This window comes from Petaurus breviceps, unplaced genomic scaffold (genome assembly GCF_028583685.1).
Source record: "Petaurus breviceps papuanus isolate PSGF00001 unplaced genomic scaffold, PetGlider_PUasm1.0 90579, whole genome shotgun sequence".
In the NCBI taxonomy this organism is placed as follows: Eukaryota; Metazoa; Chordata; class Mammalia; order Diprotodontia; family Petauridae; genus Petaurus; species Petaurus breviceps.
In genome coordinates this window covers 922,113-927,190 of record NW_027187278.1, presented here as the reverse complement: position 1 = coordinate 927,190, position 5,078 = coordinate 922,113, and the positions used below count along the sequence as shown (strand labels likewise).

General features: G+C 44.6%; 1 pseudogene; it reads left to right on the top strand.

Annotated features, from left to right (window-relative positions):
• Window positions 1–3,931: 3,931 nt before the first annotated feature.
• LOC138142442 (putative deoxyribonuclease TATDN2 pseudogene) overlaps window positions 3,932–5,078 on the top strand; it is a 51,526-nt pseudogene continuing 50,379 nt past the window's right edge.

Below are 5,078 nucleotides of genomic sequence, written 5' to 3'. Positions count from 1 at the left end.
CCGAAGACTTACTATGGGTAAGTGAGAGGACGGGATATCAATAGCCCACCACAACTGGCGCCCAACGTGGGGCCTGGGTAGGGTCCGAGAAGACCGTCTGGGCTGTAACTTAGCTCTCCAGACAGCCTCATTGGTAAAGAGTACCTTTGAGAAGATGGGAGGGGCAGGAAGTGTCCCCGCAATTTTGCCTGAGGAGAAAGGAGTTATTGCCGCGCAGCTTTACAAAGTGTGCAAGAAGGGCGGCGTAAAGATACCGATAAGAACGTGCCGCCAGTTTGTAGAAAAAATATGGACCATCTGCCCCTGGATATAACATGCGGGGGTGCAGGCAGGCAGATGGGCCGTGGTGGGACAACAAATGGCTTCGTATGAAGAAACAAACCCGGGGTCATTAACCCCAACCGATTTCACTCGGTACTCAACCCAAAACCCTTGCCCCTGTCCTGCCCGGTGAGTACTCAGGTTGGGACATCCTTAGCAGGCTCCTCTAGTGAGGAGTCGGAGGAGGAATCGACTAGCCGACCTCCTCAATATCCGTGGGAGGAGTTGAGAGAAGCGGAGAGGGGGTTAGAAAGCGGGGAAGATGGCGACAGCGAAGGAGCTGGCTCCGCGCTGTTCGCTGGGAGCAAGAACCCGGAAAGGAGGAGTCAGTGGCGCAGCAAAAATTAGAAAAGAGGAAGTGAATGACTTCGACGCCTACAGGGCGTCGCCCAGAAAAAAAAAAAAAGAGGAAGTTCCTACATGGGAGGCAGCCGCCTGGGCTGCCGAATGGGCGGAAGGAAGCCCGAATGGGCGGAAGGAAGCCGTCCTCCTCCCTTCAACCTTGCCGGAGGCCCGATCACTTTTAAGAAGCAGATAGATAACACCTTAAGTCCCACCTAATTACTCTTTCTGGTTTAGGTGATTAAATTGTGGGTTCGAGTCCCACTTAATTACCTGTTGGGTGATTAAATTGTGGGTTTCAGTCCCACTTAATTACTCTGGTCTGAGCAATTAAATTGTGGGTTCGAGTCCCACTTAGTTGCTTGTTTTGAATGAGTGGTACATGTTTTGAGTGATTGGTACTGTGCACAGAACTGTTACGTGTCGTGTCTTGTGTTTCTGCTGTGTTCTGTCCCTTCTGTGTCTTTGTTTGTCCTATCCAGTCATCAGGTCCATTATGGGCCAAGGGTCATCCACAGCCGGCCCGTGTACTCCTTTGAAATGCCTTTTGGACAACTTCACAGACTTCCAGAAACGGGCCTCTGGATATGGGGAGTCTGTGACCAAATTTAATTTAGAAAAGTTCTGTACCATTGGCTGCAACTGCAGGACATTCCTTTGAAATGCTGTATCTCTTTCCCTCCTTTCCCCTGCTGCTGAGTGCAGGCTGGAAAGGGAGAGAAAGAGAGCAAAATATTGTCTTGTTTAGGTTATATGATGGTAAATGCAAGTGAAAGAGTATAGGAGAAATGTTAGGTTGGAATTAGAAAGAAATAAAGTATGTATATGATTTTAAAGGGGCTTTAATCAAAGTCCAACAGGAAGAGTAGACAGTAGTAAAAGCAAGAAAGTTTAAGCATGTAGCAAAGAAAGGAACATGGGTAGGAAGTTAAGATAGGTATAAGTTAGTTGCTATTGAAAAGTGTGAACAGAAGTTTTAAGATCTTTAAAAGTTTGAAAATCTCCTCTTCATTCCACTCTGGCCAAGTGGAGTGAGGAGAGGGTGATGGGAGGGGGAAGGAATCTTTTCCCTCAGAACAAAGAGGCAGGTAGATTAACATTTAACTAGTTCCTGCCTCACTTAAAAGAGAAAAGTTTTGTGAAACAGAATGCAACTAAAAGGCAACTGAATGCATTCTGGTCATCTTTGAAAAGTGTCACTCCTAATTTGATGCTAAAGAAAAGTTGGAATTCATTTTACTATTTGGCATTTAGGCAAATTGGAATATTTTCCAAGATTTGATACATAAGGTGAGGTTTTTGGGTTCTCTAGAACTGGGATAAGGGAGTAGGCGCCACTCCCTCTCCCCTTGCTAGGGAAGTCAAAGCTATCACTTTCAAAGAAGTTTCTAAGGAGTAAATTTATTGGAGTAAAAGTTGGAACAGCTAAAAACATTGGGGGGAGGCATAGCAGCTATATTGAGGGCCCCTGGGGCATGCAGATGACCCTCTTTCCTTTCAAATCCCGGGGACCACAACCAAGCTCTGCAACTGTGGGGAGAGGAGAAAAGCCTCTGCACTTGGTAAGCCTAATTTTCTATCAATAATTTTGGTATGTGATGAATCGGAAATGCAATTAATGTCATTATGTCATTGTTCTATTATGGTATCTCTAAATTGTAAAATCTAAATTGTAAAGTCCTCTTATACTGTAAAAATTGAGTGACAAATCAGTTTTCAATCTGAGTTTTGTTGAAATTAAAAGATGGAGAAAAAGTTGTGTAAAACTAGCTATGTTACTTTATCAGTTCTGCTAACCCTATGTTATAATGTTATTTTCATGTGAATTGGATTTTTTATGTTATAGTATCTGATGGTTTAAAGCTTTTATATTTGGGATACAAACAAGTAGTAACAATACTGCCAATATTTACTGTGATAGCTGATTGTCCATTTAACTTTTTGGCTATTCTGGAAATATACAGTGATTATAAGTTGATTGGTTGTATGGCAGCAAAAAAAAAGGATTTTAGTTTAGTATAACTTCATGTGGAGTTTTAAGGTCATCAGATTGGTAATTCATTTGTTCTTATTTCGAAGTTCAAACTTGAGATGATATCATTACTGGTAAACATCTGTACTATCTATGCTGTATGAAAAGCAGTTTCTCTTAAAGTTTTGGAGTATTGTAATTTGGGAAAATCTTAAGCTTCCAAGTCTATCTTTGTTTAAAAGGAAGTTTCAGTTAAGATTGTTTGAAATTGTAAGACTGTTAACTAAGTTATTGGGCTACTGTTTTAATGCTAAAACCTAAAACTGTGACAACTTTATACTGACTAGTTCTGCTCATTCAGAACAGTCCCCCTACTACTGTATAATGTTGTAGTACTGATGACAATCCTTTTGATGAATGGCTTATATGTGGGGTCAATGGCAGTTGTTTAGTGGGAAATCCCTTAGTAATGCTACTAGGAGGATCCGCCGGTAATGGGACCTTAATAAGCGGAGAGGGGAACCTTAATACCTGGAAGGTCAACACAAACCCCCCCACTCAGTATGTGCCCACACCTGTTTGTGTTTAGCCACCCTTCCTTTGGGTACTGACCAATTCTACAGAGGAAGAGATCACTTGCCGCAATGCCACATGCGTGCTTAGCCAGTGCTGGAATGCGACACGACATCAAACGGCTGTGTTGCGCGCACACCCACCTGGCTACCGGTGCCAGTAAAGATGGAGCAAGGATTGACAGTGCCCCAGAGACATAAAAGAGACTTTGGAGTGACCGCGGCCATTATCGCTGCCATTGCAGCCAGTGCAGCCTCTATTGCCTTGGCCGCTACATCCATGCAACAGCAGGTGCAAACAGCTGCGGCATTGGCCAATGTTACTCGACAAGCAGCGGAAGCCATGCAATCGCAGATGGACATAGACCGAACCTTGCAGGGGGGGATCATGATTCTTAATCAAAGGGTGGACCTAGTGCAAGAGCAAATTGATGCCATAATGGAAATGGGTCTCATGGAGTGCCAATGGCACACAACCGGTCTTTGTGTGACCTCCGCCCCGTACCAAAGATATTCTAGGGCAGCTAATCTGTCCTATACTCTGGGTTCATTTTTAAATGGGACATAGAATAAGCAGTTTACACTGAGGTTAAATGAATTAAGACATGCTATAGTTGTATTGAATTCTACCACCATATCTGGTCCCCAGTTATCAGCATGGACTGAGTGGTTCCAAAACATTACCCAATGGTTTGCCTCTTGGGGAGGTTTGGGGGCGTCAAGTATGGTGTTGCTCTTGACCATAGGGTTGCTTGTCTGGTACCTCTGCCGATTGCAGAGAAGACAACAAGGATATATGTTGCTCACACAAAAGGCCATTATGGCCATTGAGGAAGGAGCAGACCCTCAAGTATGGCTGGCTTCCATGGAAGACATGTAACGCTCTTGAAGTAAGATGGGATCCGTTCTATGACGGGCAACCTCTCCTGACCCGGCCGCCTAAGACAGGGCCCGAGGGCGTTGGGTTACCGAGGATGGGTAAGGTTCAGGGATCAGGAGATGACCCAAGCCAGAACATCCCGCATTCCCCTACTGCCGCCAGGGTCTGCTAAATTCAGGTTATTGCAACTGCACCGCTTAAGGCTGTACCGGACAAGCGTCCTGATTAAACAAAAAGGGGGAGATGTTGGGGGCCAGGAAGTAATGGTATATGGGCTAGTGCCTGCTTGCTTGATGTATGACCTTAAAAGGTAATGAATAGAGCTGTAGAAGATGATTGGCTATATGTACCTATAAGTTGCCCTGATGCGGAAGTTCAGGGCAGTCGCGATGTAGCTGAGCCTGAATAAACAACTCCTGCAAACCTCGGGTGCTCTGTCTGGTAATTCCTCCTAGGAGGCCGGTGACGACCGAAGACTTACTATGGGTAAGTGAGAGGACGGGATATCAATAGCCCCCCACAAGGGGCTTTGCAAACCTTAAGATCGTTGCAAATTCAGGGAAATGACATAAATATAACATTGTCTGAATTAAGGTAAAAATTCCAGAAACACTTTCCTAAAATCCTGTTGACAAGGTGAAGAAAGATGTGAGCACAACAAGATGATAGCACCATTGGGTGGATCAAGAACTGATTCAAAGAGCACCCCCCTCATGTCCTCTGCCCTGATCAGGTTAAATGTCAAGTCAGCTCTGGGCCCCACACTTTAGGACTGATATTGAAAAACTATAGCACTTGCAAAATGGGCCCACTGACATTATGAAAGGACTACAAACTATGCTACAGGATGCAAAAAATGGTGATGGTTTTACTAAAAATGAGAAGTCGTGGGGGATTACGAAGGGAGGAGGGGAGAGACAGAGAGACAGAGAGAGAGAGAGAGGGAGAGAGAGAGAGAGAGAGAGAGAGAGAGAGAGAGAGAGAGAGAGAG